Below are 13,777 nucleotides of genomic sequence, written 5' to 3' on the forward strand. Positions count from 1 at the left end.
GGGTAGATAGCATAATGGTTATGCAAAGAGACTGTCATGCCTGAAACTCTAAAATCTCAAGTTCAATCTCCTAGACCACCATAAGCCAGAGCTGAGCAGTGCTCTGATAAAAGAAAAAAAAAGGGGGGGGGGAGAAAGAAAGAAAATGAGAGGGTATTGGGCTAGTAAAATATCTAACCTGGGGGCTGGTAGTGGCACACCTGATTAAGTGCACATGTTACCATGCACAAGGACCCTGGTTCAAGCTCGTAGTCGCCTCCCCTCCAACCTGCAGGGGAAAATCTTCACAAGTGATGAAGCAGTAGTGCAGGTGTCTCTCTGTCTCTCCCTCTCTATCTGCCTTCCCTCTCAATTACTCTCTGTCCTATCAAATTAAATAAAATTTTAAAAAATATTAAAATATACCTAGCCTGTATAGTGTGCCTGCTTTGCCATGCATGTGACCCAGGCTCAAATCCCATGCTTCTCTCTCTCTCTCTCTCCCTCCCTCCCTCCCTCCATTCCTCCTTCCCTCCCTGTATAGTTGAAAAAGTTGACCCCGACCAGTGAAACCTTGATGGCAGGAAATGGATGTTAGTAGACATAATGAAAATAGGACTGACTAGCAAGTTCAGGTTGTAGAAAGTTGACTTTGCCTCCAAAATGCTGACTTGTAGTTGTGTTTGCAGTTACTGGGGGGGAAAGACCAAGCTGGCCAGTGATGATGTGGGATTGAAGTCAGAGATCAGGTCTAGGAACCTAGACCTGAGAACTGCCTACTTCCTAATAGAAGGACTTAATATATTATACCTACACAATTCCTCTGGGAATTCTGTATATATACCAAAAATTGAGAGTCATAATGCACATGGGAAGAAAGCAAAGGCCCTGACAAGCATGGGAAAGTGTTGAAAAAGGGAGACACTGGAGGACCTAGCATCTTGGAAACTACAGAAATTGTCATGAGTAAGTGCAGGCACCTTGCTCAGATGCCTCACAGAGGCAGGGAGTTGGGAGGAGACTAATTAGAAATTGTTCTGAGGAATTCCCTGTGACCTTTGGGAGCAATTATGTTAGGTCTAAATCTTACCTTTGTGGTGTTATAGTTCACACTTGAAGGGAGAGATACATAAAAAGAAACCAATACTTTGTTTGATACTGAAAGGAGGTAAAATCCCATAGTGCCTTGGGGGAACAGTGATGGAAGTTTTTTAAAGTGAACAGACCCTGATCCTTGTGACCTTAGGTGATACATTCACATGAGGTTTTCTGACTAGCACTGTCCTTGATGGTGTAATCTGTCACTCTCTGGTCAGAGTTTTATACCAACAAGTATCACAGAGTCAATTCCAAAGTTCACTCAGTGGCAAACTTGTGAAAAGAGCAAACAGACCATGAGTGGGTCCCCCAACCCAAGTCTTACTATTAGAGAGTAAAAAAAAAAGACTTCTGATATACCACATAAAATCTCTTCCCATTTTGGAAATGGAGTGCTTTAGAGATACTGCATCAGAAGACAAGCAATTCATTTCTATCTTTGGAGAAATGAGTCCAAACAATCTTTGTGAAAAAGAATAAGAAGGAGAAGGGGAAGAAGGAGGGAGGAGGAGGAGGAGGAGAAGGAGGGGGAGGAGGAAGAGGAGAGGAAGAAGAAGAGGAAGAAGGAGGAGGAGGAGGATGGAAAAAAAATAAAAAAGGGGAAAGGTTGAGAAAAGTGAAGATGAAAACGCACACAAGACAAAAATATGCTTAGGCTAGAGCTGGTTTTTGTTGACAGTGCCTCCCAAGGAAGCACTTAGAGAGTCTTTGAGGAGCCAGGTGGTAACATACCTCCTTGAGCTCACATGTTACAATGTGCAAGGACTCTGGTTGGAGTCCCCAGTCCCACCTGCAGGGGGATATCTTTGCAAGTAGTGAAGCAGTGTTGCGGCTGTCTCTCAGTTTCTTCTTCTTCTTTTTTTTAAATATTTACTTATTTATTTATTCCTTTTTTTGTTGCCCTTGTTTTTTTATTGTTTTAGTTATTATTGTTGTCTGTCTTTGTTGTTGGATAGGACAGAGAGAAATGGAGAGAGGAGGAGAAGCCAGAGAGAGGGAGAGAAAGATAGACACCTGCAGACCTGCTTTGCCGCTTGTGAAGTGACTCCCCTACAGGTGGGGAGCTGAGGGCTATGTCTCTCAGTTTCTAACCCTGTCTCCCCCTTCTTAATTTCTAGATGTCTCTATCCAGTAAATAAAGATAATTTAAAATCTTTTAAAAGAAATTTCAAAATAAATTAATTTATTTATTTTCTTTTAGCAGAGCACTGTTCAGCTCTGGCTTATGGTGGTATAGGGGAATTGAACCTGAGACTTTGGAATTTCAGGCATGAGATGAGGAGGTGCATGGGGTCTGACTAGTACATGGCATAGGATACAAGCAGGGATCCTGGGGGAGATAGGAATCTGGATGGCTTATCTGCTACCAAAAGTCTGAGTGGTGAGGAGAGAATCTTTCACTACTATCAACCTGTGTTTGGTATTAGACCTTTTTTTAAAATTTTTTATTTATAAAAAGGAAACATTGACTAAACCATAGGATAAGAGGGGTACAACTCCATGCAATTCCCACCACCAGAACTATGTATCCCCTCCCCTCCCCTCCCCTGATAGCTTTCCTATTCTTTAACACTCTGGGAGTATGGACTCAAGGTCATTGTGGGATGCAGAAGGTGGAAGGTCTGGCTTCTGTTAATTGCTTCCCCGCTGAACATGGGTATTGACAGGTCAATCCATACTCCCAGCCTGCCTCTCTCTTTCCCTAGTGGGGAAGAGCTCTAGGGAAGCAGAGCTCTAGGACACATTGGTGGGGTTGTCTGTCCAGGGAAGTCTGGTCGGCCTCATGCTAGCACCTGGAACCTGGTGGTTGAAAAGAGATTTAACATACAAAGCCAAACAAATTGTTGACAAGTCATGGACCTAAAGGCTGGAATAGTGCAAATGAAGAGTTGGGGGGGGGGGTCTCTGTTTTGTAGATAGCTAGTAGGCATATTTTAGTTATATTCCAAAGGGCCTGTGGCTATACTAATGGTTTTTGTTTGTGTGTGTGTTTGTTTGTTTTTGCCTGAGCCTGAAATCTGATATGCAGGTGGATCCTAATTATTGTCTGGGGAGATGATGTCATAGCTGGCAGAAGGACCAGAAAGCTGGATCAGGGAAGAGAGTAACTCCCAAATATGGGAAAGGTGTATAAGTACTGTTGATTGTAAACCCCATCGATTTGATATGATCTGGGGCCCATATTCAGCTTAGGAGCTAATTGTTCTATTTGACTGTTGTGGACAAAATCTAACCTACAATCAGCATTATTAAAAGGCCAGTTAAAGTACCTGGGAAAGGTTGCAAACTACTAAAAAAGTAGCTTAAAGATATGAACCACTCAGTATGGGAAAAGTGTATAAATATTGTTGACTGTAAATCCCATCGATTTGATCTGGGGCCCATATTTCAGGGTTTACAGTTGACAACATTTATACACTTTTCCTATGTTTAGTAGCTACTCTCCAGCTTTCTAGCCCTTTTACAGGCATGAGATCATCTTCCCAGACAATAGCTGACATCCACCTGCATATCAGATGTCAAGATCAGGCAAAAAACTAATAAAGTCATAGGCCCTTTGGAATTTACCTGAAATAGACCTACTAGCTATTTTCAAAACAAAGACCTCCAAATCTCCATCTGCAATACTCCAGCCATTAGGTTTATGATTAGTCAACAATTTGTTTGTCTTTATATGTTAACTCTTTTTTCAGACACCAGGTTCCAGATGCTATCATGATGCCAATCAAACATCCCTGGGCAGACGACCCACCAATGTGTCCTGGAGCCCCACCTGCCCAGAGCTCTGCCCCACTAGGGAAAGAGAGAGACAGGCTGGGAGTATGGATCGACCTGTCAATGCCCATGTTCAACAGGGAAGCAATTAAGCCAGACCTTCCATCTTCTGTACCCCATAATGACCTTGGGTCCATACTCCCAGAGGGTTAAAGGATAGGAAAGCTGGGAGTCGGGTGGTAGCTCAGTGGGTTAAGCGCATATGGCACCAAGAGCAAGGACCTGCATAAGGATCCCAGTTCAAGCCCCCGGCTCCCCACCTGCAGGGGAGTCGCTTCACAAGCGCTGAAGCAGGTCTGCAGGTGTCTATTTTTCTCTCTGTCTTCCTCTCTCTCCATTTCTCTCTGTCCTATCCAACAATGATGACATCATCATCAACAACAACAATAATGACTACAACAATAAAACAACAAGGGCAACAAAAGGGAATAAGTAAATAATAGATAAATATTAAAAAAAAAAAGAAAAAAGAATAGGAAAGCTATCAGGGGAGGTGATGGGACATGGAGTTCTGGTGGTGGGAATTGTACCCCTCTTATTCTATATGGTCTTGTCAGTGTTTCCATTTTATAAATAAAAAGGAAAATAAAACTATTAAAAAAGAAGAAAAGAAGTTTTATAAAAATAGAGGGCTTTTATGACTAGGAAAATAGCTCACCCACTAAAGTAGTGCTTTTCTTTTCTTCTCTCTGAAACTTTTTTTTTTCCTCTTTTTTTTTTCTCTGAAACTCTTATCTCTGGCAAGGGAAACAGCACAATGGTTATGCAAAAAGGACTTTTTTAAAATAAAAAAAAACAGAGCACTGCTGAGCTTCTAGTGGTGTGGAGGATTGAATTTGGACTTTGAAGCTTCAGGCATGAGAGTCTGTTTGCATAACCATTATACAATCCCCCCCACCCCAGAAAGACTCCAAGATCCCTAGTTCAATCCCCTGCACTACCATAAATCAGAATTGAGCATTACTTTGGTAGAGAGGAAGGAAGGAAACAAGGAAGGAAACAAAAAGGAAGGAAGGACAACACATAACTTATTTCATATAAAATGAATATTAGTATTTTATTTTAATGAAAGATACAGAGAATGGATAGCAGAGCATTGCTCAGCTCTGACTTATGTTGTTGCTGGGAATTGATCCTGCGACTTTAGAGACTCAGGCATGAAGGTCTTTTGCAGAACCATTATTCTATCTTGTAAGTTCTCACTTTTTTTTTTTACAAATTTATTTATTTATTTATTTATTATTGGAAAGAATCAGAAAGAAGTTGAGAGGTGGAGGGTGTAGCTAGAGAGGGAAAGAAACAGAGAGTCACCTGTAGCTCTACTTCACCACTTGTGAAGTTTTCTCCCTGCCAGTGGGGACCAGGGGCTTGACCCTGGATCCTTGCACACTGTACTATGTGCACTTAAGTAGGTATGCCACCACATGGCTATTTTTTTTTAATCAGAGCACTACTAAGCTTTAGTTTCTGGTGTCACCTTGGTCTTAAGGTCTTCTTTAGGAACATACCCTTACTATGAACTACCAATGATAAGGACTACCTCACTCTCCAAAGGGAGGCTGGTTCATCCTATTTTGCCACTTGAGGAAAACTAGTGCTGAAATGAGTGCAGCTTAGAATGTTCCTTGCTGTGACCATGGACTGCAAACACAGGTTGACAGGGACTCAAGAGTTAATATAGGCTCCTGTGCTAAATATGAACAGATATGGGCCCTGGGTCAGATCATGTGGTAGTTAAATGTATTTATATATTTTCTTCAAGTTTGGGAGCTACTCTTTGCCCTGATCCTGCTTTCTAGTCCTATTCTCAACTCTGACTCCATCTTCCCAGACTATATATATATATATAATATTTATTTATTTTCCCTTTTGTTGCACTTGTTTTTTATTGTTGTTATAGTTATTATTGTTGTTGTTATTGGTGTCATCATTGTTAGGACAGAGAGAAATTGAGAGAGGAAGGGAAGACAGAGATTGGGAAAGAAAGATAGACATCTGCAGACCTGCTTCACCACCTGTAAAGCGACTTCCCTGTAGGTGGGGAGCCGGGGCGTGAACTGGGATCCTTATGCTGGTCCTTGTGCTTCGCGCCACGGGCACTGAACCCGTTGCCCTACCTCCTAACTCCCCATATATATTTTTTTAATTTGCTTCCCCCCCTTTTGTTGCCTTTGTTGTTTTTATTGTTGTAGTAGTTATTATTGTTGTTGTTATTGATGCCGTTGTTGTTGGATAGGACAGAGAGAAATGGAGAGAGGAGGGGAAGACAGAGAGAAAGATAGTCACTTGCAGACCTGCTTCACTGCCTGTGAAGCGACTCCCCTGCAGTTGGGGAGCCAGGGACTCGAACCAGGATGCTTATGCCAGTCCTTGCGCTTTGCACTTAACCCACTGCAACAACCACCCTCCCCCCAACATTATTTTTATTTTTTTTTTATTTCTGCATTGGGGAACTAATGGTTTACAGTCAAGAGTAAAATACAATACTTTGTACATGTGTAAGATTTCTCAGTTTTCCACATTTCCATTCAACCCCCACTAGGTCCTCCTCTGCCATGATGTTGTAGGACCTGCACCTCCCCCCCACACCCTAGTCTTTTATTTTGATGCAATACACCAACTGCAGTCCAAGTTCTGCATTGTGTTTTCCCTTCTGTTCTTATATTTCAACTTTTGTCTATGCGTGATATCATCCCATATTCTTCCTTCTCTTTTTTGGCTGACCTCACTTAACATGATTTCTCCAAGCTCCATCCAAGATGGAATGAAGAAGGTGAATTCACCATTTTTAATAGCTGAGTAGTATTCCGTAGCTTACTATAGCCACTCATCTGTTGTGGGACACCTGGGTTGCTTCCGAGTTTTAACTATTATAAACTGTGCTGCTATGAACATAAGTATACACAAATCTTTTTGGATGGGTGTGTTTGGTTCTTTGGAATGTATACCGAGGAAAAGAATTACAGGGTCATAGGGTAGGTCCACTTCTAGCTTTCTGTAAGTTTTCCAGACTTCTCTCTTTCTCCTCTCTCTTAAAGATTTTATTTATGAGAAAGACAGGAGGAGAGACAGAGAGAGAACCAGACATCACTCTGGTACATGTGCTGCGGGGAAGTGAACTTGGGACATCATGCTTGAGAGACTAATGCTTTATCTACTGTGCCACCTCCTGGACCACCAGACTGCTCTCCACAGAGATTGGACTGATCTACATTCCCACCAGCAGTGCAGGAGGGTTCCTTTGTCCCCACAACCTCTCCAGCATTTGTTGCTGCTACCTTTTCTCATGTATCACATTCTCACAGGAGTGAAGTGATGTCTCATTGTTGTCTGTATTTGCATTTCTCTGACAATCAGTGACTTGGAGCATTATTTCATATGTTTATTGGCCTTTTGGATCTCTTCTGTGGTGAATATTCTGTTCATATCTTCTCCTTGTTTTTGATGGGGTCATTTTTTGTTGTTCTTGCTGAGTTTGGTGAGCTCTTTATATATTTTGGTTATTAGTCTCTTGACTGATGTATGGCATGTAAAGATCTTCTCCCATGCAGACAATATTTTAGTCTACCTCTTTATCAGGCTCAGGAAAAAATTACCAGTAATGGGCCCATAGGAACATACCTAAAATGGACCTCTTAACTTCTTTTCACCCTATTCTCATTTGCTTTATTCTTACTTTTTGGCTCCTGTTTATTTATTTATTTTTAATTATCTTTATTTATTGGATAGAGATAGCCAGAAATTGAGAGGAAAGGGGAAGGCAGAGAGGAAGAAAGACAGAGACACCCGCAGGCCTGCTTTACGACTCATGAAGCTTTCCCTCTGTAGGTGGGGACCAAGGGCTCAAACCCAGGTCCTTGCACACTATAACATGTGTACTCAACCAGGTTTGCCACCACCTAGCCCCCTTGGTTCCTGTTTATTAATCATTTTGTCCTGCTCCCTATATTACCACCTTTCAGCCACCAAGTTGCAGAGGCTATCATGATTCCATCCTGCACTCCTTGGGCAGATGACCTCACCAGGGTATCATGGAACCTCACCTCTCTAGAGCCTTACCCCACTAGCGAAAGATAGAAATAAGTTCGATCAATAAGTATGGAAATAAGTATGGATCAATCTGCCAATACCCTTGTCCAGTGGAGAAGCAATTACAGAAGCCAGACCTCCCCCCCCACCTTCTATAGCCTATAAGTGTTAGAACAAGATGACCAGAGGACTCTGGACTCTATTAAGACCCAGAGAAAAAAAAAAAAAAAAAAGGAAGGAAGGACATTGAGAAGTGGTGGTGGTGGTGGTGGTGGTGGTGGTGGCAGTGGTAGCTGTGATTTAGAAAGACAGATGGGGGGCCAGGCGATAGCATAGCAGGTTAAGCACACATGGCACAAAGTGCAGTGACCGGCAGTAAAGAACCTGGGTTCGAGTCCCTGGCTCCCTACCTGCAGGGGGATCTCTTCACAAGCAGTGAAGCAGGTCTTCAGGTGTCTGTCTTTCTCTCCCCTTCTCTGTCTTCCCCTCCTCTCTTGATTTCTCTCTGTCCTATCCAATGACAACAATAGTAACAACAAGGGCAACAAAAATGGGGAAAAAATGGTCTCCAGGAGCAGTAGACTAGTAGTGCAAGCACCGAGCCCCAGCAATAACTCTGGAGGCAAAAAAGAAGGAGGAAGAGGAGGAGAAGGAGAAGGTAGGGCCATATAAAAAATGGGAAAACAGATAAATAGATAATATAGAAATAATCAACCCATATCTGTGACCTTGCAAGAATTACTGCAGTTTCCGATGGAGGGAATGGGGATACAGAACTCTGGTGGTAGAAATGATGTGGATTATACCCTTGTTATCTTATAATAAATTTTGTAAATCAATATTGTCACTAATTAAAAGAGAAAAAGAAAATAAATAAACTACCATAAATGGCAGAACTTTTATCTCTTTCTTCCTCTTTTTTGGTCTGTCATACAATAAAAATAAAATAAAGAGAAATAGAAAGGTAAAAGGAGGGATAGCACAGTGGTTTATTCAACAGACTGCCATGACTAAGACATCAGACATCTCAGATTCAATCCCTGGCACCATCTTAAACCAGAACTGATCAATGTTCTGGTTTAAACAAAATAAAACAAAAAAACCTGGGGGGAGTGTTTTTCAAGAATAGGCTGCAAAAGCCTGTCTGTCCATTCACTCTAATAAACATGAAATCACTTGAGATATGTATGTGTATATATATAATTTGAGAGAAGTGGTTTTTGGGACAGAGGTTTGTTAATTTATTCACTGCATTTTGTTTTATCATATGTAAAACTGTTTAGAACAGTGTCTACCAAAATTATGAAGTTTTCATTATTATTATCCTCCTTTCCCAAGTGTACTTTTTATCTTAGCCTATGGCAACAATACTCCCAAGTATTATTCTTTAATTTCTGTTTCAGGGCAGACAAGCAGGAAGATCATTTCACTTGTGTTTTGTTTGGGTGTAGGGGTGTGTGAGGGACTAGGAAGGACAAGCCCATTTGTTCAAATATAGAAAACTTCACTTGAATGCTGCCATCTGGTGACCACTTCAAAAAACTACATAGAGGCAGTCTAATAGTCTAATCCTGCCCTTCCTCTCAGCATCTGAATGCAGTTTTTTTTTGTTTGTTTGTTTGTTTTTTACTGGATCCCAAGTCTTGGGAAATTTTAGTTGCTAAAAATAAAACTGAGAGTCAGGGGGTAGATAGTATGGTTATGCAAAGAGACTCTCATGACTGAGGCTCCAAGGCTCTAGGTTCAACTACTCCTGCCACACACCACACCACCATAAGCCAGAGCTGAACAATGCTCTGGTAAAAATAATAATGACAGTAATATTTAAAAAATAATAATAAAACAGAGCTAGTAAAATAGTTCACTTATTGTGCTCCTTTGCTATATCGACCACCCAGATTGAAGCCCTATGAATACTGATGGAAGCTTTTGTGCTCTCCCTTTACACTGTTCTCCTCTACATTAGGGAGTGAACCTATGACTTCTGAGCCTCAAGCATGAAAGACTTTGCAAAACCATTATGCTGTCTCCCCAGTCCTCTATCTTTATTTCTGCCTCTCTGTCTCTACCTAAAAGAAAAAATACAACTTGACTTAGTAACTGAGGAACTGAAGATTTTCCTTAAATTTTAGTAGAAGTGATCCAATTGCAAACTGATATAACCACAACCATAATCAAAGAAATGTGAGTTTGAGTTATTCTCTGAATCCTCAATGTCAGTTCTTAGTTTTTTTTTTCAGAAGGGAATGAGGGAAATAACTGTGTAGTTAAACACATGTAGTTAAACATCAGTGTTTTTACATAGGTACACACTAATTCAGATTTTCCATAATCCTCTGAGTTAAAATTGCTACCCTAATTTTAAATATAAGAAAATAAAAGATTAGACAGTTGAATTAATTTTTATTTTTGAAGTTAGAGAAGAAAATAGGGTATCTCCCCATGTCTATCAATTTCAAACCATGTTTCTTTCTTATTTACTTTTTATTATGGAGGAGGGAGAAATAGAAAGGAAAAGACAGAGAGATACCTGAAGCCTTACTTCAACACTCATGAGGCTTCCCTCCTGTAGGTGGGGACTAGGGGCTTGAACCCACGTCCTTGCACACTGCAACGTGTGCAACGTCTGCCTTTCTCTCTCTTACTTTCTTTCTTTGTTCCTGAGAGAGAGATTAAAAGCTTGTTGCTTTTAATTAGTTCTTTCTTTTTTAAAAAAAAAAGATTTTATTTATTCATGAGAAAGACAGGAGGAGAGAGAAAGAACCAGACATCACTCTGGCACATGTGCTGCCTGGGATCAAACTTGGGACCTCATGCTTGAGAGTCCAAAGCCTTATCACTGTGCCACCTCCCAGACCACTAATTAGTTCTTTCTATAGGTCCTTCCCTCTCTCCCTCTCTCTGATTCTGTTTGACTGTTAATCTTTATATTGATCAAATTTTCAATATTTATTAGTTCCTAAATAGTAGTAACCCTTTATTCTAGAGAGAAAACATACATCTTTTTTTTCCTCAATGAAGTGAGAGAAATTTAAATTCCTTCAGAAAAACTTATCTCGTTATATCTAATCCATTCCACACTCCAAGAATTCTCTACATATTAGATCTTTACTATCATCACTGTGGTTCAAGATACCTCCATTTATTGTGGAACTTGTACAACCATCTAGAGTCTTCTCTAGTTGTAACTACACCCTTCCTCCATTTTTATGTGATTCCACCATTTCAGATGTGATATTATTAAAATATGATCAAATCTCTCCAGTTTAAAAAGCAAAAAACTCCTATTGGATTAGAAAACTTCTACTGCTCCCCACCTGCAGGGTGGATGCAGGTCTACAAGTGTCTGTATCTCTCTCCCTATCCTCCCACCCTGTCCTTCTCAATTTCTCTCTATCCTATGCAGTAAAATAAAAAGGAAAAAAAAGATAAATTGCCACTGGAGCAGTGTATTTGTAGTGTTGACACTGAGCCCCAGTGATAACTCGGGTAGCAATAATAATAATGGTAATGGTGATTATGCTAAATTCTCCCTATTATTAGAAAGAACCCACAATTATTTAACCCTTCCCACCCAATGAATTTGCCTTGTCTCTCTCCCCTGAGACTTATCCTTGCAACTCTCCTCTTTGTTCATAATAAATACTACAGTGGCACTCACTTTTTCCTTCCAGTTTCTGAAGTTATTAAGCTTTGTTCAACCTCAGGACCTTTGCACATAATGTTCCCTCTGTTTGTAAGGTTCACTCTACACATTTTCACTTGACCAATTCCTCCTTATCCTTGAGATCTTTATAATTAATCTGTGACTCATTCACAGAAACTTAACAAATCTTCCAAGCTTGGTTAGAACTTTTTGTTTTGTGTCTTAACAACTCCTTGTACTTTGTTATGGGTGAACTTATTACCACTCTGATTATATAATCATTGGTTATTCTTGAAAACCTAGTTCTCTGACTTATGGGTTCCATCATCTCAAGAAATTATTTCATATGTTCAAGCTCTAAATGAAGCTCAAAATACATAGAAAGAACTCAGTAAAAAAAGAAACATTATAGTTGAAGAAGACAGCATAATGGTTATGCACAGAGACTTTGATGCCTGAGGTTCTAAAGTCCCAGGTTCAATCCCCCACAGCACCATAAGCCAGAGCTGAGTAGTGCTCTGGTACAAAAATAAACAAAAAAAACCCTATTATCCACATTTATATCTCCATATAGCTTGTGTATATGAATGCAAACATATATAAAGCCAGAGCAAAAGAGCTGATTTCTTACATTCTCTCTGGAACTTGAAAGTTTTTTTGCCTAATTATTTTGTAGGAAGGGGACCCACTGTAAAAATCTATGTTACAATAATTAAACTAGGTACAGTGGCTCATATACAGAAATATCAGACAACAGAAAGGAATCTTAAAATAATTCAATTAATTATTATGTTCAAAAGAAAGTAACCCAACTATCAAATAGCAGGAATTAAAACAGAAATATACTGAAAAGGTTCATGTATATGCAATAAGCAAAATATATACTATGAGGAACTCTTCATTATTAAAGATTCTTCAGTAAAACATTGTCTGGGGGCCAGGTGGTGGCACACATGGGACACAGTGCACAGGGACCTGGGTTCAAGCCTCTGGTCTCCACCTACAGAAAGAAAGCTTCACAAGTGGTGAAGGAGGGCTGCAGGTGTTTCTCTCTTTCCTCTATCTCCCATTTCCTTCTCAATTTATCTCTGTATCAAATAAGTAAATAAAATTTTAAAGAATTGTCTGGAAGAGTAAGTGTTCAGTTTATTGTTAGGTGGGATGTTTGGTAAATGATGACTACAGTTAATTTTTTGTTACCACATTTATTTATTTAATTTTTTAAAATTTAATTCTTTACTTATTTGATAGATACAGCCAGAAATAGAGAGGGAAGGGGGTGACAGAGAGGAAGACACTCACAGCCCTGCCTCACCACTTGCAGAGCTTTCCCCCCTGTGGGTATGGACCAGGGGCTTGAACACTTGAATACAGGGGCTTGTGCATCGTAACCTGTACGCTCAACCAGGTGTGCCACTGCTGGGCCCCTATTTATTTAAATATTTCATTTATTTATTAAAGAGAAAGATAGGAGAAGAGAGAAAGAACCAGACATCACTATGCTACATGTGCTGCCAGGAATTGGACTCAAGAGGGACCTCATGTTTTAGAGTCCAATGCTTTATCAACTGCACCATCATACCTACTGAGATCATTCCTAGCCCCTAATTTCTAGCATCAAAACAACCGCAACTTCTTTTTTTTTAATTTTTTAAATTTATTTATTCCCTTTTGTTGCCCTTGTTTATTGGTGTAGTTGTTGTTATTGATGTCATCGTTGTTGGATAGGACAGAGAGAAATGGAGAGAGGAGGGGAAGACAGAGGGGGGAGAGAAAGATAAGACACCTGCAGACCTGCTTCACCACCTGTGAAGTGACTACCCTGCAGGTGGGGGAGCTGGGGCTCGAATAGGGTTCCTAACGCCTGTCCTTGCGCTTCACTTTGCCACCTGCTCTCAACCCACTGGCTACCCCCCAACTTCACAACCTCAACTTTAATAATCCGTTGCTTTTAACATAATACTAGACTTCCTTATCATTTGGCACATAAATGTTTGCATATGCATTCATGTACTTAATCTTCCTGTACTTGTCAGTTTTTCAGATCACAGCTACACTAAACCTTATAAAAAGTTTGAGTTTGATTTTGGTTTCCCATCCTTATTCTTCCAGAATTATTTTATTAAAAGTAGAACTATGCTACCTTCACATGTTTAATTTTCCAAGGAAACCAGGATGGCCTAGGATCATTGGGCTAAACATTGGACAGATCTTTCAACTTCTGGTTTTCTATTTCATTGCACAGACACA

This window comes from Erinaceus europaeus, chromosome 10 (genome assembly GCF_950295315.1).
Source record: "Erinaceus europaeus chromosome 10, mEriEur2.1, whole genome shotgun sequence".
Lineage (NCBI taxonomy): Eukaryota > Metazoa > Chordata > Mammalia > Eulipotyphla > Erinaceidae > Erinaceus > Erinaceus europaeus.